Source organism: Nuphar pumila, chromosome 7 (assembly GCF_984573655.1).
Source record: "Nuphar pumila chromosome 7, dmNupPumi1.hap1.1, whole genome shotgun sequence".
Taxonomy (NCBI): Eukaryota; Viridiplantae; Streptophyta; class Magnoliopsida; order Nymphaeales; family Nymphaeaceae; genus Nuphar; species Nuphar pumila.
The window spans coordinates 721,998-749,389 of NC_143255.1; the positions used below are offsets into that span (position 1 = coordinate 721,998).

The 27,392-nt window shown below is 39.3% G+C and overlaps 1 long non-coding RNA gene across 1 annotated transcript in view; it reads left to right on the forward strand.

Moving 5' to 3' along the window:
* The window catches only part of LOC149830766 (uncharacterized), a 29,824-nt gene extending 11,037 nt beyond the window's left edge, over nucleotides 1–18,787 (forward strand). Inside the window, exons 4-5 of the long non-coding RNA XR_016432962.1 lie at nucleotides 15,915–15,962; nucleotides 18,067–18,787. This is a non-coding gene — a long non-coding RNA (uncharacterized LOC149830766). The remainder of the gene's footprint in view (nucleotides 1–15,914; nucleotides 15,963–18,066) is intronic.
* Nucleotides 18,788–27,392: the final 8,605 nt, after the last annotated feature.

Sequence of the window (27,392 nt, forward strand, 5' to 3'; positions counted from 1 at the left end):
GACAGTCAATCTCAATATGCTTGGTATGTTCATGAAATGTCCGGTTGCTAGCGATGTAGATGAAACTTTTGTTGTCACAACACATTTTTTATGCTCCTTGAATCTGGACTCTCATGTTAGCCAACAATCTTCTTAGCCAAACCTTTTTCATAGTGGTTGTAGTCATGACTCGGTATTCTGCTTCAGTTGAAGAAAGGGAGACCTTTTGTTGCTTCTTACACCTCCATGAGATCAATGAATCACCTAAAAACACACAAAAACCAATTGTTGAGTGTCGGTTAATGGGATCACTTTCCCAGTCAGCATCAGTATAAGCAGTTAAATCTAAAGATAAAGAAGCTGATAAGAAGAATCTTCTGAAAGTAAAGGTTTTAATATATCTAATAATACACAAAACTGCCACATATGATCAGAAGTGGGAGCATGCTGAAATTGGCTTGTTGTGTGAACTGCATGCACTATGTCAGGTCTCGTAATTGAGAGATAAGATAGTTCCCCGATGAATTGTCTATATGGTGTTAATTTTTTAAAGTGGTTCTCCATTATCAATTCTCATTTTAGTGTTGACAACTTTGGGAGTATCAACCTTTTTATCATCTGAGATTCTAAACCTGACAACAATATCTAGAGCAAAGTTAGATTGAGTCAACAAATAACCTTTAGAAGAATAAACAACTTCAATACCAAGAAAATATTTTTAAAAGCCCAAATCAGTCATTTCAAAGTGTGTTTTGAGAAGTCTCTTAATGTGTTGAACTCTCTGTTTGTCCCCTCTAATAATGATCATATCATCTATGTAGAAAAGGAGAATAATAATACTTGCATCAGAAACCTTAACAAATAAAGCTGTGTTAGTCAGATAAGATTGAAATCAAGGATTAAGCATAACTTGACTAAATTGGTCATACCAAGTCTTTGGTGCTTGTTTAAAACCATACAAGATCTAAACGAAAAGCTCTTTCTTTAGGAATAATTATACCAGATGGTGCTTCTATATAAACTTCTTCAATCAATTTTCCATTAAGGAATGCATTCTTAACATCCATTTGATATATAGGTCATCTTTTCACAAAGACAAGGGTTACTAAGGTCTTAATTGTAGTTATCCTAGCAACTAGGTCAAAAGTTTCTTTATAATCTATTCTATACTCTTGAAAATATCCCTTGGGAACTAATCGAGCTTTGTACCTTTCAAGAGTTCCATCACTTTTGATTTTTACCTTATATACCCATCGACAACCTATAGGTTTCTTTCTTGTAAGAATATCTTGAACAGTCCAAGTATTTTTATTTTCTAAGACATCTAATTTTACCCTCATAGTTTCTACCCATTTAGGGTGTTCTTTTGCTTCAGCATAGTTCAAGGGTTCTATATAGGAATGTATTAACGCTATGAAGGTTTGATACTTAGGTGAAAAGAACTCATAAGACACAAATTTTTCAAGGGGGGGTTGATACTCTAGATGACTTTCTAGTTTGTATTTCTACATGGTGTTCATCTTTGGTATATTTTTCAAGAGCACATGGATGTTCAAAATTATTATGTCTGGAATATTGAATACAACTTTGATCCTTATGGGATTGTTCTTCACTTATCTCATTATCATGAGATTCTTCTTTACTTACTATATCATTTTTAACTACCTAATCTTCGTTAAGATCAATATCACAATCACCAATCTTTGGAATTAGATCCAGCAAGAAAGAATACTGAGTTACTTCCTTAGGATTTTCAAACTAAAAAAACCTCTCTTTTTTTAAGAAAGACACATTTTTTGAAACATATAACTTTTTATTTTTAAAGTCAAAATATCTATAGCCTTTTTGGTTATTTCTATACCCCAAAAAGACACAAGAAATAGCACAGGGAGAAAGTTTGTCATTTTTATTAGTAAAAACAAAACATTTACACCAAAAAACTCTTAATCTAGAATAATTAGGGATAACTGGTGATACATTTTTCAAGGCGGCAGAGGGCATTCTGTTAATGAGATAAATTGCAGTTAATGTGGTTTCAACCAAAAAATCTTTAGGTATTTGGTTCACAATAAGCAAAGTTCTTGTGGTCTCTATAATATGTCTATGTTTTCTTTTAGCCAAACCATTTTGTTATAGAGTGTAAGGACAAGATTTTTTATGTGTAATACAATTTAATTTTAGATAGTCTTTAAATTCTTTTGATAAAAATTATCCCCCTAAATCAGTATAGAAAATAAAAATATCATTTTGAAACTTATTTTTGACTAAATTATGAAATATTTGAAAATGTGAAAAAACTTCAGATTTATGTTTAAGAAAATAAATCCAATTTTGTCTAATAAAATCATCAACAAAGATTATATAATATGCAAAACTACCCTTAAATGTTACAGGTGTTGGGCCCCAAACATCCGAATGTATTAACTCAAGCAATCGTGTAGAGACATGTTTTTTCTTGAAATAGTAATCTCTTCATTTTCACAAGAATACAATCTTCGCATATAAAATTTTCAAGATTACAAAATTTTTCATATTTGTAAAATGCTAAATTTTGGATACATTAGGATGGCCAAGTCTTTTATGCCATAAATCTAAATCTAGTTTCTGAATATTATAATAAAAGGTATTCTTGGATATTTCTAAAAAATCCATGTAGTATAGACCTCATTTTCTATGGCCTTCCCTAATCAGCTTCTATGGTTGTCGATCTTGCACTCGATAACCAATAGAAAAGAAGAAAACATTATACCCATGGTCGGATAATTGAGAGAGATAAAATATTTAAATTTAATTTAGGAATATATCTAATTTTTTGATTAGAAAACCTTTTTAAATTTTGAGAGACATTTTCAAAATTTTCTATTTCCTTTATCTCAAGAGGTGTTCCATCAAAAGTGAATACATTTGATCCGCTTGAGTTATGACATTAAGATAAAATATCATCATTTGGTGTTATATGAAAAGAGACACCTGAGTCAAGAAGCCAAAGAGATTTACTAAGACCAGAGATGCCAACAGATGAAACTGTTGCTCTAGTTGATGAATCTCCTTTGAATAGGAGTTGAAGAGCCTCTACAAGTTGAGTAAAGGACATGTTCTCGATGGTTGATTATTGTGTAACTTTGAATTCACTTGACTCTATGTAACCAAGACAACCTTCTTCTCCTGCAACTTAGTTCCATAAGTCTTGACATGTCCCGGTTCGCTACAATAATAGCCAATAATTTTTTTCTTCTCATACTCATTGCCTTGTTTTTCATACGAATCATTGTTTGGTCTTCCATAGTATGGTGGTTTGTAAATATGAACATGGTTTTTCAGCTTAGATACGGCTAAAACCGAGTCATCACTACTCTTAGAAGACTTTGTTTTAGCCTATTTTTCTCCATACGTAGTTCTTTAATTGTGTCTTCAATAGAGAGAACTTTCCTTCTATGAAGAAGAGCGGGTTTGGTAGAATCAAACTTTGTTCTTAGGTCATTGATGAATTGATAGAAATGCTCCGCATCATTTTGTCTTTGGCGGAGTTCTATGTCTTTAAGACAATGCTATCTAGGCTCAAGAAGACCCAACTCATTCCAAAGATCGGATAACTTACTAATGTATTTTCTAATACTTTTTTCTCCTTGAGTCATAGTACACGTATTTTGTCTTGTAAATTGTATATATGTGCAATATCTTTAAGAGAATACATTCTCTTAAGGTAATCTCATGCCTCAGACTATAGCACTTCTTGATATCAACACTACTAATGAGCCAAAACATAATCTTGACATGCCCCATTCTCTATTCTTTCATTTTTTTTCTCATAGGTGACCATAAACTTGGTCTTTTCAAGCTCTGTAAGTGGTATTTCTTTTTCACCTTCTATCTTAGTAAGAGTTAGTTTGGGTTTCAGATCGGACCCATCCACTAATCCCCACAACCCTTTTCCCCGTATGAGGTGCTTCATGATTGAAACCCATGCTACATAATGTGTCATTGAGCTTGATAGGTTTTAGAGAAGGGAGAAAAAGAAACGTGAGAGAAACAAAGAGAAGATCATGAGCACTCTACCACCAATAAAGAGCGCGAACAATCCTTGACAAAGTGAACCTCACCAATCTTTTTTCTTAGAATGCAATCATGATCTCACAAGCACTTGAATAGATTTTGTAGGAAAAGACTTCAACCTTTTCAAATCTTGAGTAGCACGCTTTCCAATGTATCAAGAAAATAAAATCAGCTTGGTCACATGTAAGGAAACAAGTTCTTCCAAAGATGTTCACCAAATTGTCAAAAGTGGACACTTAAAAGAGTTCCACCAAAGCAACAAAAAAACACACAAAACAGCCACAAATGGGCTTACACACATGACCCACCAAAGGTGGCTGAAACAACCTTAAAAAAATATTATTTTATTGACTAAAATATGCAATAAGCATTACCTAAGTGAGGCCTGAATAGAGACGTTGGGAGAGGCCCAACAACTCTAAATAGAGCCGTTGGACCCTCCCAATGTCTCTTACTTTTGACTAGTCAACATTAGTTGACTAGTTGGAATTGAACCAAAAAGTAAAAAATGAAAAATTTAAACTAACCTAGTTACTATGTGTATATATATATACACACATTGTATATATATTTTTAACAGTATTTTGTATCCATAAAATGGTGACCTGTAAATTATTATATGATGTATCTGAAGGAGGAGTTTACATTATGAGGGGGTACTGCTATGTCACATGGGTGCGGGTGCGACACGAGTGCGGCGCAATTCCAAAAAATTTGGACACGGGGACTCGGCTATATATATATATATATATATATTAAAAAATATATATTATAAATATATATATATATATATATATTTTAAATATATATATATATATATATATATATATTTTAAATATATATATATATATAACAATAAATTAACACATAAAGATTGTAAATTTTAAAGCAAAAATAAAAAAACAATTCATAACAACACAAACTTAGCAAAATATAACACATAAAGAAGCTTGTGAGTGTGATAAACAACAAAACTTATCATAAATCTGCCTCATCGTCTGAATTAGAAGGAAAAACAGGATCAAGGTAGTCCATGTTGAGAGTATGTAAATTATGTTCTCCCTCCAAGTCAAAATCTTTTGGATTTACATCCCAATTCTTGGATGGTCTACAACTGCATCAAAAAATGACTATATTAGTATCTAACTTAAAACTTTGAATGCAAATATTTAAATACAAACTTTGAATACAAAAAAAAAAGTACCTATACTCTTCTTTGGTGCGGCGAGAAATTAATCGTAGATTTGAGTGAACATAAACCAAATCCTCTGCTCTTTTACTAGTAAGTTTGTTTCTTTTAATGTTGTGAATTTGAGCATATGTACTCCAATTTCTTTCACAACAAGATGATGTAGCAGGTTGGGATAACAACTTCATTGCAAGACGTTGCAGATTTGGTGTCTCTGATCCATATGTTGCCCACCAATTAAGGGGATCTTCCTCGTCCCTTGCCACAAGTGCTGCTAAAGAATCAAATCTTCCAGTAGAAAACTTGCCAAACTCACTATTTACAACCTTAAACATGTGAGGATCATTAAAAACTCTTCCCAAATATATCATTCTATTTCTTGATATCTCAGGATCTTCATTTGGAGAAACACGACCAACACCTGCTGTCAACCATTTTTTTGCATAGTATTTTGGATTGAGAGAGTGTGCCATGCAATGCAAGGGTGTATTGCTTTTATCCCATCTTCTCACTAAAACTGAATGTACATGATTGTAAAATTCTGAATCATCAAGTGCAATATCTTTCTTCTCATGTTTAAAAATGATACTTTGAACTTTTTCAATCATATTGTCCCACATTTCATAAATTCTATGAAGCATGGGTACATCTCTGTCAACTTCTCTCAGCATTTCCCAAATAGGCTCTGTAAATTCAACAAAATATGTAATTTTATCCCACCAAAAATCATCACAGATGCATTTTTTGATAGCTTGAGCCTTGACATCATCTTCAGTACGATAAAAATCCCAATCTTGATCAGCCACCATCATCATCAATGCATTCTTGAGTTGCTTAATTCTTTTTATCATAACAATGAGAGAAGCAAAACGAGTTTCAGCAACTTTCAGTAACTTGAGATCAGAATGCCTATTAAACTATGTCACACGGACTCGGCTAAAGGGTTGCCGCACCCGCGTCGACACGCACGGACTCGGGTGCGGCTTTGGACTCGGCCCGGACTCGGTCAACTCCGAGTCGGACTCGGTCAACGAGTCCGGGCCGAGTCCGACCACATTTTGGACTCGGTCAACTTTGACCGAGTCCAAAATTGTCCAGTTCGAGTTTTCAATTTTGTTTTGGATCCGGGTCGGGTCCAAACCCGACCCAGATCCAATTTTTTTTTGGCAGCCGAACCCTAAAAGGGGTTTATCGACAGGGAGAGGGGCTTACCCTCTCGATTTTGCCTCAGCCCCTGCAGCTTTCTCCTGCAACCACGCCGGCGATCCGAACTCTGGCGACAGGCAGCCACCGGTTCCTCCTCCGTCAGGTATGTCGACCCTGCTCGTAGCCTCCCTCCCTGCACCCTCTGCTCGCAGAGGAGGGGCTCGGCCCCCCTTCCTGCACCCTCTGCTCGCAGGGGAGGGGCTCGGCCCCTCCCTGCACCCTCTGCTCGCAGGGGAGGGGCTCGGCCCCCCTCCCTGCACCCTCGATTCGCAGGGGAGGGGCTCGGCCCCCCTCCCTGCACCCTCTGCTCGCAGGGGAGGGGCTCGGCCCCTCCCTGCACCATTTGCTCGCAGAGGAGGGGCTCGGCCCCCCTCCCTGCACCATCTGCTCGCAGGGGAGGGGCTCGGCCCCCCTCCCTGCACCCTCGGCTCGCAGGGGAGGGGCTCGGCCCCTCCCTGCACCCTCTGCTCGCAGGGGAGGGGCTCGGCCCCTCCCTGCAGCCTCTGCTTGCAGGGGAGGGGCTCGGCCCCCCTCCCTGCACCCTCGATTCGCAGGGGAGGGGCTCGGCCCCCCACCCTGCATCCTCTGCTCGCAGGGGAGGGGCTCGGCCCCTCCCTGCACCCTCTGCTCGCAGGGGAGGGGCTCGGCCCCTCCCTGCACCATCTGCTCGCAGAGGAGGGGCTCGGCTCCCCTCCCTGCACCATCTGCTCGCAGGGGAGGGGCTCGGCCCCCCTCCCTGCACCCTCGGCTCGCAGAGGAGGGGCTCGGCCCCCCTTCCTGCACCCTCTGCTCGCAGGGAAGGGGCTCGGCCCCTCCCTGCACCCTCTGCTCGCAGGGGAGGGGCTCGGCCCCTCCCTGCACCATCTGCTCGCAGAGGAGGGGCTCGGCCCCCCTCCCTGCACCCTTTGCACGCAGAAGAGGGGCTCGGCCCCCCTCCCTGCACCCTCTGCTCGCAGGGGAGGGGCTCGGCCCCTCCCTGCACCCTCTGCTCGCAGAGGAGGGGCTCGGCCCCTCCCTGCACCCTCTGCTCGCAGAGGAGGGGCTCGCCCCCCCTCCCTGCACCCTCTGCTCGCAGAAGAGGGGCTCGGCCCCTCCAATATTCCCTGTTTTATTAACTTTATTTTATTTACTTATTTACTTATTTTCTTTTCAGTTTTCACTTTTCAGATATAATGGCGAGTTCTAGCGGTAGTGTCAATACATTTGGTTCAAGTTCTAACCCTGAATTAGATGTTTCTCAACCACTTTGGAGACTTGTGACAAAAGGGATAAAAGCTAGTAGTGGTGGTGGTGGGAATGTGCAGTTTCATTGTAATCTATGTAAGACTGTTTTCACAGGTTCTTATACGCGTGTGAAAGCACATCTTTTGCATATTCGTGGTCAAGGAATTAGGGCATGTTCTGGGGTTGACAAAGACATGTTAAAGCAATTAAAAAAAGAACAAGAGGAAGCTGAAAAGAAGAAAATTGCAGAGATGAAAAGCGATTCGATTAATTTGTCTTTTCCTACTGCTAGTGATACACAAGAAGAGCTTTTAAAGAAAAGAAAGATGGAAAGCAATAAAACAATACAAGCGTCATTCAAAAACATGGCAAGAGCAGAAATTGATAAAAAGATTGGTCGATTCTTTTACTCAAGCCCAATTCCTTTTAATGTAGCTAGAAGTCCATATTGGAAAGATATGATTACATCTTTGGCTAATTGCAATTTGAGTGGTTACGTGCCTCCTAGTTCAGAAAAACTAAGAACAGTCCTTCTTGCAGAGGAAAAAAATAGAATTGAAGACTTGCTAGAGACCCAAAAATTTGCATGGAAACGACATGGAGTGTCGATTGTTTCTGATGGGTGGACTGATATACAAAGGCGACCACTGATAAACTTCATTGCTTATTCACTAAATGGGCCAATCTTTTTGAAGACTGTTGATGCATCTGGAGAGTATAAAGATGCTGAATATTTAAAGAGATTATTTGTTGAAGTGATAAAAGAAGTGGGTGAAGAAAGTGTGGTGCAAATCATTACTGACAATGCTCCAGTTTGCAGTCGTGCAGGAATGAATTTGGCAAGTGAAGATACATATTCACATATTTTTTGGACTCCTTGTGCAGCACACAGTTTAAATTTGGCACTTAAGAGTATATGCAATCCATCAAAAGATGATGCACATGCACATGAAATGTGCTTATGGATTGAGGAAATAGAGCATGATGTTCGAAATATTAGAAATTTTGTTGTAAACCATCATCATGCCCTTTCTATATTTAATAGGCATTCTGATCTCAAGTTACTGAAAGTTGCTGAAACTCGTTTTGCTTCTCTAATTGTTATGATAAAAAGAATTAAGCAACTCAAGAATGCATTGATGATGATGGTGGCTGATCAAGATTGGGATTTTTATCGTACTGAAGATGATGTCAAGGCTCAAGCTATCAAAAAATGCATCTGTGATGATTTTTGGTGGGATAAAATTACATATTTTGTTGAATTTACAGAGCCTATTTGGGAAATGCTGAGAGAAGTTGACAGAGATGTACCCATGCTTCATAGAATTTATGAAATGTGGGACAATATGATTGAAAAAGTTCAAAGTATCATTTTTAAACATGAGAAGAAAGATATTGCACTTGATGATTCAGAATTTTACAATCATGTACATTCAGTTTTAGTGAGAAGATGGGATAAAAGCAATACACCCTTGCATTGCATGGCACACTCTCTCAATCCAAAATACTATGCAAAAAAATGGTTGACAGCAGGTGTTGGTCGTGTTTCTCCAAATGAAGATCCTGAGATATCAAGAAATAGAATGATATATTTGGGAAGAGTTTTTAATGATCCTCACATGTTTAAGGTTGTAAATAGTGAGTTTGGCAAGTTTTCTACTGGAAGATTTGATTCTTTAGCAGCACTTGTGGCAAGGGACGAGGAAGATCCCCTTAATTGGTGGGCAACATATGGATCAGAGACACCAAATCTGCAACGTCTTGCAATGAAGTTGTTATCCCAACCTGCTACATCATCTTGTTGTGAAAGAAATTGGAGTACATATGCTCAAATTCACAACATTAAAAGAAACAAACTCACTAGTAAAAGAGCAGAGGATTTGGTATATGTTCACTCAAATCTACGATTAATTTCTCGCCGCACCAAAGAAGAGTATAGGTACTTTTTTTTCTTTGTATTCAAAGTTTGTATTTAAATATTTCATATTTGTATTCAAAGTTTTAAGTTAGATACTAATATAGTGATTTTTTGATGCAGTTGTGGACCATCCAAGAATTGGGATGTAAATCCAGAAGATTTTGACTTGGAGGGAGAACATAATTTACATACTCTCAACATGGACTACCTCGATCCTGTTCTTCCTTCTAATTCAGACGATGAGGCAGATTTATGATAAGTTTTGTTGTTTATCACACTCACAAGCTTCTTTATGTGTTATATTTTGGTAAGTTTGTGTTGTTAAGAATTGCTTTTTTTTTGCTTTAAAATTTACAATCTTTATGTGTTAATTTATTGTTATATATATAATTATAATATTTAAAATATATATATTTATAATATATATTTTTTAATATATATATATATATATATATATAGCCGAGTCCCCGTGTCCAAATTTTTTGGAATTGCGCCGCACCCGTGTCGCACCCGCACCCGCACCCGCACCCGCACCCATGTGACATAGCTATTAAATATAGAAAGGGCATGATGATGGTTTACAACAAAATTTCTAATATTTCGAAAATCATGTTCTATTTCCTCAATCCATAAGCACATTTCATGTGCATGTGCATCATCTTTTGATGGATTGCATATACTCTTAAGTGCCAAATTTAAACTGTGTGCTGCACAAGGAGTCCAAAAAATATTTGAATATGTATCTTCACTTGCCAAATTCATTCTTGCACGACTGCAAACTGGAGCATTGTCAGTAATGATTTGCACCACACTTTCTTCACCCACTTCTTTTATCACTTCGACAAATAATCTCTTTAAATATTCAACATCTTTATACTCTCTAGATGCATCAACAGTCTTTAAAAAGATTGGCCCATTAAGTGAGTAAGCAATGAAGTTTATCAGTGGTCGCCTTTGTATATCAGTCCACGCATCAGAAACAATCGACACTCCATGTCGTTTCCATGCAAATTTTTGAGTCTCTAACAAGTCTTCAATTCTATTTTTTTCTTCTGCAAGAATGACTGTTCTTAGTTTTTCTGAACTAGGAGGCACATAATCACTCAAATTGCAATTAGCCAAAGATGTAATCATATCTTTCCAGTATGGACTTCTAGCTACATTAAAAGGAATTGAGCTTGAGTAAAAGAATCGACCAATCTTTTTATCAATTTCTGCTCTTGTCATGTTTTTGAATGACGCTTATATTGTTTTATTGTTTTCCATCTTTCTTTTCTTTAAAAGCTCTTCTTGTATATCACTAGCAGTAGGAAAAGACAAATTAATCGAATCACTTCTCATCTCTGCAATTTTCTTCTTTTCAGCTTCCTCTTGTTCCTTTTTAATTGCTTTAACATGTCTTTGTCAACCCCAGAACATGCTCTAATTCCTTGACCACGAATATGCAAAAGATGTGCTTTCACACGCGTATAAGAACCTGTGAAAACAGTCTTACATAGATTACAATGAAACTGCACATTCCCACCACCACCACTACTAGCTTTTACCCCTTTTGTCACATGCCTCCAAAGTGGTTGAGAAACTTCTAATTCAGGGTTAGAACTTGAACCAAATGTATTGACACTACCGCTAGAACTCACCATTATATCGGAAAAGTGAAAACTGAAAAGAAAATAAGTAAATAAAATAAAGTTAATAAACACTTCAAAATAATAGTAATAGGAGCTACCCCCTATCTAACGCAAAAAAGGAGGGGCAGGGCAAGCCCCTGCTGAACCTTATCCGTGTCAGGGGCTTCGCCCTTGCCAAAAAGCCAAAGGCAGCAGGGGAAACGAGGAGGGGCCGAGCATCTCCTCGTTTTCCTTTTGTTCGGCAGGGGTAAGAAGGAGTGGGGGAAGGAGGTGGTTCGGCTGACAGGCCGAGCCTTGCCACGCCGGACAGAAGGAAAATGAGGGGTTGAGCCCCTCTTCTGTGAATCGAAGGCAAAGGGAGGGGCCGAGCCCCTCTTTTGCGAGCAGAGGGTGCAGGGAGGGGGGATGGGTGGGGTCCTGCCTTCGATTCACAATTGTGACCGTTGGGAGCTCCCCAACGACTCCTTTGGGGAGCCCCCTCTTGCACCTCTTCTCTCTTGTATAAATAGGGGTGTTCCCCTTTGTTGTAGAATAAGCTTGAGAGTCTCAAGCATTTGCTTTTTTTTTATGAAATACATGCATTATTGCATGTTTATTATTTATACGCTTTTTGCGTATTTTGTTCAAGTGTTGTGAGAGTGCTTTCGTGCACTTCTTTTATAAAGTATTTATGCTTGTATGCGTATTGTCTCTTCATAGACAATTTCACAGTCCTTGCCACAGGAGTTGTCTATGGACGAGGACGTGGTAGGTTTGATTTTCAAGAAAAGGGGGTCAAGAAAGAAATGGACAAGGAAGTCGTGGCATCCTACCTACACCCAATATTCCACCCAATGGACAGAGGCAAAGATCAATACCAACATGTTTTCTATGCAATAAAAGGGGGCATATCAAAGCTAATTGCTAGTTTAACCCTCAAAATAATGGCAAACAACCAGGAACCAGCAAAGTGCCAGACAAATTGAAAAATAGTGGCGAAGTCAGGGAGTTATTACTATCTGCTCTAGCTGAATTGAATTTGAAACAAAATGATCAGGGCACTTGGTATGTTGATTCAGGTGCATCCACCTATGTCACCGGTAATGCTGGTAAGCTCCTAACTCTTATTCCTTATGTTGGTAGAAATAGTATAGTCACTGGAGATGGGTCTCACCATCGTATTTCTCACATTGAAAACTCTGTCATTCCTATGTCTACCTCTTCTCTTGCTCTTTCAAATGTCATTTATGCTCCAAATATCAAGAAAAATATTGTTTCTGTCTCTAAGCTTGTAGATGACATCAATGCTTCAGTTGAGTTTACTCTTTTTTTTTGTTCGTGTCAAGGACCTTCATACGAGGGAAACGTTCGCTGAAGAAAAACGAAAAGGAAATATGTACGTGTTCCAAGAGAATCCTTCCACCTTGAAGCACACATCATCTTCTTCTTCTTTAGTTCCTCCTAAGAATGTTTTTAGTCTTTCTGAGTATAATAAGCCAGATCTTTGGCATGGTCGTCTAGGTCATTGTAGTAGTGGTTTCATTGAAAAGCTTGCTTCAAGTAGCCTTATTGCCAAGTCAAGTTTAAGTTTCAATGTCAATGATAAAAAGTGTTCTAGTTGTCTTCAATGTAAGAGTCATGTTCTTCCATTTTATTCTATTAATAAAAGAGCTTCAAAACCATTTGAAATTATTTGTTTTGATGTTTAGGGTCCAACCCTAGTTTCTTCCATGTCTGGCATTAGATATTATCTCATTTCTGTTGATAGTTATTCTCGGTATACATGGATTTTCTTTATGAAATGCAAATCTGAAACATTCAAGTTATTTCAAAAATTTCATTCTTTTGTTCAAAATCAATTCTCTGATAATATCCTTTGTTTCCAATGTGACGGAGGGGGTGAATTCTCCTTAAATGACTTTATTAATTTTCTCCAGACAAATGGAATACGTAGATAGGTGTCTTGCCCTTATACACCTCAACAGAATGGGATTGCTGAACGAAAGCATCGCCATATTGTCGAGAGTGCAATGAACATGATTCATGACAATAACCTTCCAGTTACCTTCTGGGCAGAGGCTTTTCATTCAGCCGTTTATATCATCAATCGGTTGCCCATGAATATTCTGGAAAACAAATCACCCTACTTTTCTTTACATGGTGTTAATCCAAATTATCATGATTTGCGAGTATTCGAGTGTGTATGTTATGTTCATGTTGACAGTTCAATGCGACATAAGTTTCATGATAAGGCCTTGAAGTGCAGATTTGTTGGGTATGCTGATGATCATAAAGGGTACAGATGCTATGATCCCGTGAGCAAGCGTATCAAAATATCCAGGAATATTGTATTTGATGAATTGAATTTTGACTACAATGTTAACACTCTCCCTGAAATTGAAGTTTATCAACCTTGGTTGAACTCTGATCTCTTTTCTAGTGTTGGTGATGTTTGCCCTTCCGAATGTAATCAAAGAGTTGAGGGCCACATGTCTGATGTGGTACAAAGGACTCAGGAAAGTGTCATTTCGGATCCACTCTTGCCTCCCGAAAGGTATAAAGGCATTGTTTACTCTCGACGTGAGAAGGGAACTCTTCCCAATTCTGATCAGGAGATGCATTCTTCTTCCGATTTTACTCTATCATCTGTTCCCAGAAGATCCACTCGACCCCGACATCCTATTGATCGATGGGTAAGTTATGAGAATTTCACTATGGATTTCCATCTCTTCTTTAACTTCTTTAGGTAAGGAAGATCAACCCACTACATTTTATCAAGCAGCAAATTCTAAGCGATGGATTGAATCTATGAATGAAGAAATGGAGGCTCTTCATGAATGTGACACTTGGGAGATTGTTCTTAGACCAAATGATCGAAATGTGGTTGGGTCCAAATGGGTGTATAAAGTAAAGTATAAGCCGGACGGTACTATTGAGCGCTATAAGGCTAGACTAGTCGCCAAGAGATTCACTCAGGAGCAAGGACAAGATTATGATGAAACCTTCAGTCCGATTGTGAAAATGGGCACTATTCGAATCATACTATCATTGGCTATTGAGCATCAGTGGATTATCAGTCAACTGGATGTAAAAAATGCATTCCTACATGAAACTCTAAAGGAGAAAGTGTACATGGAGCAACCCACTGGGTATGCAGAAGGAAACTCTAAAGAATATGTGTGTAGATTAAAGAGAGCTATATATGGTCTGAAGCAAGCTTCTCGATCTTGGTTTGACAGTTTTTCTCTTGAAATAGAGAAATATGGTTTTAGTCGATCTCTTCTTGATCATTCTCTTTTCATATTCAAATGTAAAGACACAGTTACCTTGTTACTGATATATGTAGACGACATTATCATTACAGGTAACTCTAATGAACATATTGAACAGGTCAAAGAACTCTTGAATCACAGGTTTAAGATCATGGACCTTGGTAAGTTGCGATATTTTCTTGGAGTAGAAGTTGACAGAACTATTGAAGGCATAACACTTACCCAACATAAATATACTATTGATGTATTGATGTTCTAAGCAAGGCAGGTATGAAAGATTGCAAGCTTCTAAGCACACCCAGTGTACTTCATCAGAAAGTCAGTTCCCAAGATGGAGATTTGTACGAGGATCCTACAGGATATCGTAGGATAGTAGGGATGCTTCAATATCTCACCTTTACTCGTCCTAATATTGTCTATTCAGTCAATCAGGTATCACAGTTCATGCATGAACCACGTATTGGACATATGGAAGCTATTAAACGTATTCTCCGATATTTGAAGGGAACTATTGGGGATGGTCTTTTATACAGAAAGAGTATGAATGAACGTCACAAGCATGAACTTCTTGTTTACACAGATGCAGACTGGGCATGAGATCTAGATGAGCGTAGGTCAGTCTCAGGATATTGTGTTTTCGTTGGCATAAATCCTGTCTCGTGGAGCAGTAGGAAACAAAAGGTTATTGTCAGGTCAAACACAGAAGCTGAATATAGATCAATGGCAGCTGCTACAGCTGAAGTAACATGGATCAGACATCTATTGACAGAAGTAGGAGAATTAATATCTAAATGTATTCTCTTATGTGACAATCAAAGTGCCATCAACATGTCATTCAATCCTATGTACCGCAGTCGTGCCAAGCATATTGAAATTGATCAACATTTTGTAAGACAAAAAATCGAAGAGAAAGAAATTTAACCATAATTTGTTCGGACTACTGATCAAGTTGCTTACTTGTTTACCAAAGGGCTTATCAAAGACATATTCTGGATGTTGAAAGGCAAGTTGTTCATGGTTCAAAACCATGTACAACTTGAGGGAGGATGAAAAGAAGTCATCATTCATAAACTGGATTTGGATCTTATCCAAACTCAATTCGTGTTTATCTAATTACAAATTTTAGCACATGTTCATTAATAGCATTAATGGCATATTGTAATTTACCTTTGTTGTATGATGGGTATTTTCGTACCCTAGTAATTGTAACAGTGTGTATTTAATGGGAAGCCTAATACCACAGCCTCTGATTGAGGATTCTGCAGCCCTTACGTGTTTTCCCTTCAACCTGTGCTGAGTCTTGTGTATGGCAGGGAGGAATCCATGATTTCTAACATGTTGTGGGTTCTTTTATGTACAGTTTGTGCCTGTTGCAATATTTAGTCAATGCTCCTTGTAAACTTGAATTCATGTTTAATCATCTTGGAATATAATTATAACTATGTAGTTGATTTTTATTGCAGAAGCCTATCATTGACAGACTTGGAGAAGCATATGACAGCACTGCAAAGGCAAAAACAAAATTTCTTCTGATTCTTGCCTTTTTCAATCTTCAGTACTAGTGTGGTAGTATAAAGCTTATAATCATTTGGGAAGCTTTAGAAGAATGGCAAATAATGTTCTGTTGGCTAGAATTTAATTGCCAAAAATATCTGCACAATACAACTCTCAGCCTCAGGAAATGCCAAAAATTGGTTTTTCCACGAGTGGAGGCTATTATACTGTTATCTGACTGCTTAACATACAATACCTCTAGGTCTTGGTCTATGTCACAGGGACTCTTCAACTAGGTGCCGCACCCGATGCGGTCAACCTGACCCTGGGTGCAGTCAATGCACCCAGGGTCATTTATGTCCAACTTTTGGACTTTATATATATATATATATATATATATATATATATATATATATATATATATTTTTTTTTTTTTTTTTGCCGCACCCCCGCACCCAAGTTTTTTTAAAGTGCCGCACACCCTCACCCGCACCCATGTGACATAGGTCTTGGTTATGATTCTTTGAATATTTACTACCAGAGATGGTCCAGGGCAAGACTTTCGGTAGAATATAACTTTTTGAAATCTGCTTGTGCTCATATGCAACTAGCATTGGGAAAAAAGGATCCATATGAATATGTAGTTGAGAATCTTATATATTTTTGCATAGTTTGAACTGAGAAAGCTCTCAACTTTTCAAATATTTAAAAGCCTTTTCAGTTTGTTACTTTAACCATGTCATGGTTTCATGCTGTTCAAATTCATACACTGTCGTGCTTGTAATGTCATAGAACTGGAACTGGAGAGTGAAAAGTGAATATTTCATTTATTGATGAGTAATGATACATAAAACGTATGTGCAGTAAGAAAAAGTAGCAAAGAAGCTTCAAAGCTCCTGCGGCTACCAAAGGAAGCAAGGAGATTAAAAGACATTACTCTTAGAAGAGTGAACTTAGAAAATGTAAAAATAATACCAGATTCTGCAACATACACTAACCTATCATGTTCAATGTTGTGCTGATATCAAGAATAGTTAGCTGAAGAGCAGCTGAAAATTCTAAATTAGGCAAGGCTCCATGAAGACGCTTACAAGCTACAACTTGAACAAAATAAAGACGAAAGATATCCATCTGGAAACTGCTTTGCAGAACTACTGCCCATATCAATGTGGTTGGTATGACCCTGAAATGTATGCTCGTCGGAAATAGATATATTATTTTTATATATCAGGAAATTGCAAATAAGAAACAGATGAATGAATGCATATATCAATCAGAAGATGATGCAGTCAATTGATCTCAGCAACAGTAGAAGTCGTTGTTTGATGCTCTTTTTGTTGAAGAGAGATGCATCTTGCATCAAGTCTGTCTTGGGAAGAATCCTTGATGGTCCCCATTGCCTGTCAAGCTCTTTATGCCATATATGCTCGAACTCCGGTTCTGATACTGTGTATCCTTCAACCAGACTGCTCAGTATTGACGAAGAAATTGATTCTGCTCTTAGTAAAGTGCCTGATGAACTTCTTGTAGCTTCTTTTCCTCGACTCCCTTTGAACGATGTTTCCCTCTTTGATGGCAAGAAACTGTGGAGGTCTTTTCTGTCTTCATCCTGTAGTGATATTATGAACAATATCTTGCTATTAGCGCTGTCAATGGGTCGGGTTTGTACTGGGTACCCGACCTGAAACTGAATTCCTGGGTATGTGCATGAAAAGTGCTGATCTGAACCCGAACTGAGCGATATGCGGGCCAGGTTCGTGTTATGATTTTTTTTGGGTACCCGATCTGACCTGATTATTTTATATCTGAGATATAACTGGACTTGGTTTGGGTTAACCGGATCTACTTTTAGACAAAAATGGACCTTAGTGTGGTTGACTTCACTTGACACAATGGAAGCCGTGTCTAAGCGTCTTACCCACATGGGTGTGGGTGTGACATGGGTGCGATGCCATGTTAGAAGAGTCTGTGTTACATAGATTGTAAGTTACACATATATCACGGGCCGATTATAGCTCTTTATATGTGTGATTTCTTTGCTTATTTGTAGCATATAACTTGATGAATTTTACAGGTGTTCTTTAAATTGATTTATTTGTGTTTGGCATTTTTTTATTGCAGACTGAGCTTGCATTGCAGTTGTGCAACTTAACCATCCAGCTATGTATCTCAATTCATTCCCAATTATAAAGCATCTTCTTGGTATGGCAATGATTCAAGAATTTTTAAAGAGAAAATAAGGATTGCTTTGAATGAAATTTCAGAAGTTAGAGTGGAACTTACAGTAGGATATGGGATCTCACTGCATTTGCCGTTTTCCATCCAAACGTATTCTTCCAAGCTGCCACTGGGAAAACTGATACGCAGTGCATCTGAAAAGAAAAAGAAATGCGTACACCTTGCCCTAAAGCGAATGCCTATAGGTTAATTGTAAGGTACAAAACGCATGCACACGTGTAACCATCCGAACATGTTGAGCTCAATGCTGATGCCGTTGCATTAGAACTGGGCCAACTCAAATGCAAAGGCATCAGCATTGAGCTTATGGACTTGATTTGCTTTCTCTTTTGGGCAATTCATATAAATAAGTCTAATGACCTTCCTTCCAAGTGTACTACTGGCCCTTAGGAATGCAAATGGTTCGGATCTGGAACAGTTAAATACATGGGGGATTCAGATTGGAATTGGATCCAGCACAGTTAAAATTTGCAAAACCTCCATCCTGGATCTGACTCGTTTGCATTCCTACATGCCCTATCTATCATAAACTTTCTTCCTTAATATATTGGATCCATTTGCGAAAAAACAAAAAAGAATGCTACGATAAAATTTGGAGTGTTCATCTTGAATAAAAAAAGAAATAGCTGCCCAACACAAGTATATTATATTTCAGCCTTCTTTTTGTTGTATACTGGAACTAAAGCTTAAATTCGAAAATGAGTTCATATCACAAAAGGTGTCGTACAATATTTAATTGAAAACTCTTATTGACTGCTACTTAATTTTGTATAGAATGAAAATGGGCTTGACTAAATAAAAAGGCCAAAAGGATGGTGAATTTATCACGAGACCATGCAAGTCATCAAGGTTCTTTCTTCTAATTTCGTTTTGAAAAAACATGTTAATCAATATTGTAATGAACCCTATGAAACCGCATTAATCATGCTTCTATAAATGGCACCCTCTTCTTATTTCTTTGGATCCATCGCACTATTTATTCACACATCCTTGTCACAAACAAAGTTTCTATATGAAAATAATAAGAGTTCCATGAAGATGACAGAGAAGAAAAGGGCCATAAAAGTAGGTGGTGATTAATATGATCCGGGCCTTAAAACTGGCTGTCACAGGACAACCCTTGTGATGCTTCGTACCAAAGCTTGAAGCTGCTCTTTCAATTACACCTACACTTTACATGATCGTAACTTTCTATTGGACATTCCACTCAAAAAAAAAAAATCTATTGGACACTGATCTCGAGGCCGGATCAGGTGCGATGTAATTGCACCAAAAACATGCATCGGACCATCTTGTTGAATGACACCTGTCCAATTCAGAAAGCTTAGGCTAAAATGGGACAGGTCATTGCATGAGATGGTGCAACAATTTTTTTGTGCAATCACACTGCACCTGATCCCATCATTTGTCATAGGATGAGTTTCATCCTACATTCAATCCTAGCCGTCCAATCAATGGCTAGGATTGGTCCACATTTTCACCTGGATGTGGACTGATCCTAGCCGTCCAAAGGCTTCAGCTGAATGGCGGCTATGATCAACATAGGATGGGATCATTTTTGCTGTTGGGGAAGCTATCTTCGCATGGACTATTTGCGTTCAGTTGGCTACCACCTTCAGTGAAGGTCCATGCTCATATATACTCTCAGATATGAATCTCTTTGGATACAGAACCATCATCATATGAGCAATATATTTACAATATTAAAAGCTGCAAAAAGTATTAACAATCGACATTCTATCAAGGATTTTTTTTATATAAAAGAAAATTTTATCACACAGACAGTAATTACATTGGACGACCAATCGCACAAAAAACCATTCAAAATAAGTACATAGCCCAAGCCGTGGTAGGGCGGCAAACAAGCTGAACAAACCCAATGGGCTAGTGGATTGACCTCATGACTTGGCTAGTGCTTGTGTTTATCCAAGCCAAGCTCGAGCTCGATTCGTCACTGAATGAGATGAGCCGAACACATGCATGCTGACTCGTGCAAAAATATTTAATGTTATTTATACATAGAATATATGTATTTTATATATTACACTTAAATGTATATATTTTATATGTTACACTTAATAGTTTATATTTTATGTATATATTTTCCATGTGTATATATATATATATATATATATATATATATATATATATATATATATATATATATATATATATATATATATGAGCTCACCTGAGCCGATCACCTTGTGTTTGGGGTCGACTCGTTTAAGCTAAACAAGCCACTTGTGACTCGGCTTGCCAGCTATATAAACCAATCATGAATGAGTTCATGACGAGCTGAACTGAGTTGAGTCACAAGCTGCTTGGTTCGTTTACCAGCCCTAGCCCGCAAGCCATATAAAGCCAATTAATTTTGTTTACAAGAACAAGAATTAACCGGCTATTTTTTTTATATTTACAGGGAGAAACCACACCCAGGATCAGAGACCTAGCCACATTGGCTTTGTGCCATACTTAGGGTTGCTATCCTGACAACATAAAACTCCATGAGCTTACCCTTTGCCCACAGGGAGTCGCCATGATTAGGCTTGCACAACCCATGGGATTTGAACCTAAACCACCTGCCTAGCGGCTTAGATCCAGCTTCTCCACTAGCTTGATAGGAGGCAGCGAGGAAGTTGTAATAGGAGAATTCTGCTCATCATTTGTTGTGAGATGCCAACATATGCAATAACTCATTTCAGTGATATCCAGCTAGGCATGTCTCTGGACTCTGAGACTGACTTAACCTAGGTGAAAAGATAAGGTCATTTTCATAGAGTGCCAATTAAACTCTTTGTGTTCTTCACACTTCAACAGACATAGGCTCCTCATCACGAAGGAGATATGAAAGGTGGAGTAACCATTTATGCATTATTCTGCTCCGTAAAAAGAGCAGGCCTTTCTTTACTGTTCAGGTAGTCAGAGGAGGGATAGGATGAAGTGCAATGTGATTGCATATTTTCAGTGTGCTGCTGCACCTGATCGCCGACCATCTTTGGGATACTGCCTGTCAGCTGTGGTGTCCAACAGCAGATGGTGGGTGATCAGATGCAGCATCATACTTAAATTGTGCAATCTCATTGCACCTGATCTCAATTCGGGTCAGTGGGCTATGCGTATCCTCTTTGAATACGTAATCATGGGGGTTTTCTTATAATTATTATTGCTGATTTGTAGTATAACACAATTACATCATTGGCACCTTCAGTTCCAGTCATCTCTATTGAGAAAATTTATTTTGATCAAATTGGACCAAGTAGACGTGATCTGCAACATCTATTTAGTGAAGATTGGTACTTGAGTCGCTGGAATCTGAGTAGTGTGCAGGATTTTTAATGATTTTAATAATAATGACCGAAAAAACGTAAAAAATTTGTGATATAAGAAATCTTGTTTTTTCATCCAAGAAACACAAAAGGATAGATTTCTATTAAAACGACCATGCTGAATTCATCCATGGGGTGAGATTTGATCAAACAACTTGCATCGATGAGATCTCAAAGGGGGGCGGGTATGACTATAGGGGATGAGTGGAACTGGATCGTTGGCAAGGCCTTAATCTTGCTGGTTTCGTAGTTCCGGGTGTTCGATCAACACACAAACTGAGTGACTTGCGATGCATATCCTGGGCCTTGTGGGGCGTTGTCATGTTTCCATGTTGGATTGATCAACTTGTGGTTGATGGTCCCCATACCTGTTTGTAAGAAGAAAAATGTGATCATTGACTTCTGGTGGCAGGCACTGTGTATCATTTAGCTCATGATTTTTCAATTTGAGGAGTGATTCGGCTATATGATTCTTAGTGAACATACTCAACTTAACAGCCAGTTACTACTGGACATTAATTATTGTCTTTTCCTGTTTTACTTTCAGCTGTATATTAAATATTGCCCTGCTTGCTTATGACCTTCAAACAAACACATCAGCACAGATCATGAAATGTGGACTTGATGACTCAAGACAGAGACAACAATGGCTGGTATGGGACCAGCTGGTTTGACAAGTACCCGGCAGGCCATTTTAGACCCAATATTGGCTGGTCAGAGTTATCGTCTTGGCCAAGTTCTTTTCTTCTTCCCTACCTCAAATTGAGGAAGAAAATTACAAGTTTTATGCCTTAAAAAATCATGATTGCCTGTCGAAAGGAACAACTTCCTATGGTCAAATGGGTCCTCAATTTGGTTCTGCACAAAAGAACAAGGTTACAAGAATAACAAACAAACTCCCATTGTTTCCGTTTTTTGTATGGAAATCGGAAGAACATGAAAGCCGAATTAATTGTTGCGCACCTTATGAAATAAATGACTTTCAATGAACATCAAACATTGCAAAGACTGATGGCAGTATAGAGATACACGTATGATGACAGCATTTATCGACTGGTTTTAAAGTATAACAACCAAACACTTATATAATATGAAGACCCCCAACATAAGGCATATGCATTTAAGTGGGCTCATTTGGAAGTTTGCATAGAAATGTACACCTCATGAAGTGCCAAAATTATGTGTGTTGACGGGGGACACATCTTATAACTTCTCCTGAACTTAAGGAGAGAGATGTGGATATACTGAGATAGTCATTGATTATTGTAAACAAAAACCACATTGCAGATTAAAAATACAATCTTCATCGCCAAGGAAACAATGCCACAGCCGAGTTCATTCAGACTTGCATGAATAGTGCTATAAATGGTTGGGCTCAGATAGGGAACCCTGGGAACCACTTAGAGGAATATATTGTGGATAGCCACTCCACTCTAGTTGGGTACTCTTTCCTCCATCTGGAGATCATATGTAATATGGGCTGGACCTGGATGCAGTATAGAATACTGTTATGGAAACCATTCGTTACAAACCACAAGATAGAGAGAAGAAGAAAACAAGAGAAAGAGGAGACAAAAATCTGTGTCCATGGGCTAAGGAGGAGACAAACCACAAGATATAGAATGCAGTATAGATATGAGATTTGTGTGGTTCGGCACTCAGTAGGCCTACCTCCATGGGCGAAGGAGGAGACAAAAATCAAATGGCAAAATGTGGAGGAATACAATGGTGAGATACAGAGCTTTCAAATCCCTAATCCCTAATCCCCAATACACCCCCAAACTCTCATACTCAACTCTAAATAGAGGCGGCAATATATATGACGAAGGGCATAAAATAGTAACAGGTACAAAAGGAAAAACTACTTACCATACTGTCAGCAAAATATTTTCAGATCGAGCAGAGCGGGTCCAAAATTCAATACACCCAACAACAAATACCAAACTGAGCCAGAACCGATTGTGGGGACCATTGGACTTGACTTGATGATCAATTTGCAAAATCTCAGGAGATCACCTACTAATGCAAGTCGTCTGTGTGTTACAGCAATTTGTTTATCTCCAAAATCAGTGAAATTTGACTTTGCTAGTACAATTACTTCACGTAAGATAGCGCACAGACAAAAACAAGTGAGATCATATGACGGGGAAAAGAAAAAGGGGACCAATTCAGCATATAGGATGACCATGCTGAAATGCTGAATATCGAGATTGAGAATGGTCTTGAGAGTGAAAAGATCAGGTGCAATATGATTGCACAAATATTTGTGCTGATCACCCTCCATCTTGAGGACAGGCCTGTCAGTTGTGTGGGCCAAGGCCTGATGGAGGGCAATCAGGTGCTTAATGCACAAAATTTGTGCAATGTGATTGCACCCGATCTGGACTCGTCTTGGGACGTAATCAATTGTTGTGTTGTCAGGGACCACATGGTTGTAATGTACCGGTCCCCTCGATATGAGGTGGGGTACCTACCTATTGGGAGACGATTTTGAAGAGAGTGGTATATATGCTGATAAACATAAGCAACGTGGGACCAAGTGTACATTTTCATAGCAAAACAATTCATTAATATGATGCATATGTTGCATGAAAACGTGGCTTACTCATGGATTCGGTGCGAAAAGAACCATACCCACTACCATGCTAGTAGTGAGGATCGAACAAGTATCAGTTTGGAAAAGGTAGACTTTACTGATGTTTCATCTTATCCTAATCTCAGAGGCAACCGTGGGGTTAAGTTTGATCAGGAGTTATTCCCTTGCTTTGGTTTTGAACAGGCACAAGTATCTGCAAGGATTTAAATCAGTAACTCTAAAAAACAGAAAAGAAAATGACATCTAAAATGAACAACCAGCCAAAACTGAAGGGTTAGCTAACCCATTGGAAGTCATTATCGAGGGAATAATAGAGGTTGAAAGGTGATGAACACCCATAATGATTGGTCTGCAGGATTAATTAGCAATACCTTGACAATAGAAAAAAAGGAAAAATTGTACTCTCTTAGCTTCTAAATGACCGTGTCAGGCCTCCCAGATGGACCAAGCTATAACCTCAAAGTTGGATTGGTCAATGCCCACATGAGATTTGCCATGTTAACAAAAGGGGTCTGTTCCGGATCACACAAGGGGTTTCTCCCAGATTGGCTAATCTATCCCCTAGCAACACCCAAGAAAAAGGAATGTGGTTCTCTAATTGGCAAAACTATAGTAGCATCTACCACTATAATGCCTTGGTCAGGTTTCATGAGGATTGCATTTGGATTGAATGGTGAAGTTGGATTTGGATCCAGTTTCAATGGTCCAACCTAAATTGGAGCTTTCGCAGTTCATCTTCAAAATTTGGCACTGGCAACCTGCAGGGTCTCTCTCAACACCGGTTGTGATCATACCAGCACTAGAGAGATGGAGAGGGAGAGGGAGAGAGGCCTAATGGTCGTTGGCTTCATAAATCTAGGTCCAAGAATAGGTTCTCACGTCCAATAAGCCCTGCCACGTCCCTGCCTGGAAGTACCCTTCCTCTATCGACCTCGCAGATAGTTAGTATCCTCTGGCGACAGAATCTTTGAGTCAACACCCTGCCTTCCTGCTCGACCTTGGGCAGAAACTGGAAGACTGAAACCTCAATGGACAAGTCTGCATTCCTAATTCACCAGACCTTCTCTCTAAAACTAGGGCAGGCTCTAAAGGACTGTCTCTACGCCGGTTCACTGCTCGGTCGTGACGTCAACACATCCATTCGTCAAGTTCCACAGGCTGTTCTCCAATTATACAACATTCAGTCTTCGCTCTCATTTTCTTTCTTCTTCGTGGTGCAGCCTCGCGAAGTAGAACAATTAATGGACTCGCGTGCGCTCGCATAGGGACAGCAAAATCACCTTCATTCTTAAGAAAGCATGCGACACCCCTGCAAAAACTGGAGACCGGTAGTGTGACCAGTGTGCCTTTCTTAATTTTCGCTGGCTACGTTATTGCCTTCAATGCAACCGATCGAGGCTCTGGATCAAATAACCCAAACCTGCTGGTGGTGGGGACGCCTGTCTTAAAGAGCTTTGCTGCGCGACCACCATCAGTTTCTACCTAGCACCTGTCGAGGTCCAAAAGAGGGTGCCAGCAGACCTCCCACAACTCCTCATCCGGTCACAACCACCTCGTCGAGTATGTTCAACGGCTTCATCTGAATCAACATCAGCCCCATCACAGCCCACGTCCTGGATTCATCTCACGCGCTTCAGTAGCTCCGACGACACTAGCGGTTGCTGATAACACCAAGGAACGTGTCTTAAACCAACAACATCAAATGTCTAGGGTAGGGAGGGGAGGAAGCCTCTGCATCAGCTCTTTTGGCTGTCCGGAAATCTCTGCTTTGGTCGGCACATGCGTGCCATCACTAGCCAGATTCGAACCAGGGGCATCATCATGGGGAGCCGCCCCCACCAAGCTCTCCCATCTGCCCAAGGAAAAGCTGCTTGCATCTCCCGAGGATCTTCAGTCAGACGTTCTAGCCAATTTTTGGCAAAGCTCTAGCACCAAGCCACCATTGTCGGCAGTGTACCTATTCACCAGAAATGCGTTGGAGATGTTGGTGCTTCCAGCATCTTTCAAGGAAGCTGCTGCAAGACGTCAACCCTGCTCCAGAGCTACGTTGGGGATGGTTTTCCTCCCAACACCTTTCAACGGAACCCCTGCAACGAGCCTTGTTGATGCTCCACGACCCAGACCCGCTTCTGCTGCAGCAAGTTGGGTCGTTGGCCCACCTTGGGAGCGACTGCACCGAGCTCGCTCATCCGCTGTTTCTGGATCACGCTGATTCTGTGGCGGAGCGACCCATTTGCATTTTCATCAATCTCACCCCCAACGATGTGTGTGCACTTACTGCAGCCCTCTCACGCGTACTTCCGCTTTGGAATCCCAATCTCTTCCAGGTCCATCCTTCCTAAGCTTTCAAGCATGTCACAATCATAAACTATGATACGTTACCGGATGACGATTTTGAGCACATGTCCAACGTCCTTTATGGCCAGGATGTTTGAGAGCAGGGGCGTAGCTAGGATTCATGCGAGGGGGGGGGGGGGCAAACAGGTGTGTAGCAAAAAAAAATTTATTTTTGCGATAGAGGGGGGTTGGGGGCAGCGCCCCCAAAATTTTTTTTTTTTAGATAAAATAAAAAATGACTACAATTATTAATAAAAATCTATTTCATGTGGACAAATCAAACTATTTGCTACAGTCAGGGCTGGGCTAGGACTGGGATGGGCTACAAAAATGGATAAAAATCTATTTCATATGGAATCAGGGCTGGGCTAGGACTGGGCTTTTAAAAAAAAAAAATTTAACTCTTTCGGGGGGCAGGACTGGGGTAGCCCAGTCCTGCTCCCCCTAGCTACGCCCCTGTTTGAGAGGGCAACACGCTTGGAGGAGTGGAATCCAAAAGCTAGGCACTTTCAAAATTTTAAGAAGCTAAAAGATAATTTGAAATCGTTTCTGAAGCGACCTAAGAAGTAAACTGAAAGCGATTTAAGAAATGAGAAAAAGCAAAAAAATAAAAAAATAAAATAAAAATATAAATATAAATACAAAAAAAAAAGCAAGGAGGAAGCAAGGGAGAAGCAAGGTTCCCATTTAAGGGAAGCATGCTTTTCATTTTTTTTGTGCGCTTCCCAGCACGTTTCAAAAGCACGGCGTTTCGCACTTTCGAAACATGCTTCAAGGAAGCACGCTTCCCCACTCGCCATAGCACTTCTGGTAACTCTGCCTTGAACCATTTATGCTTAGTGCATTAGAGATTCGTGAATCGTGGGCCTAGAGAAGCAAATGGCTTGGATCCAAAAGAGTTTAATATATGGAGATTTGGATCAAAATCAAATCTGCATCAGTCAAAA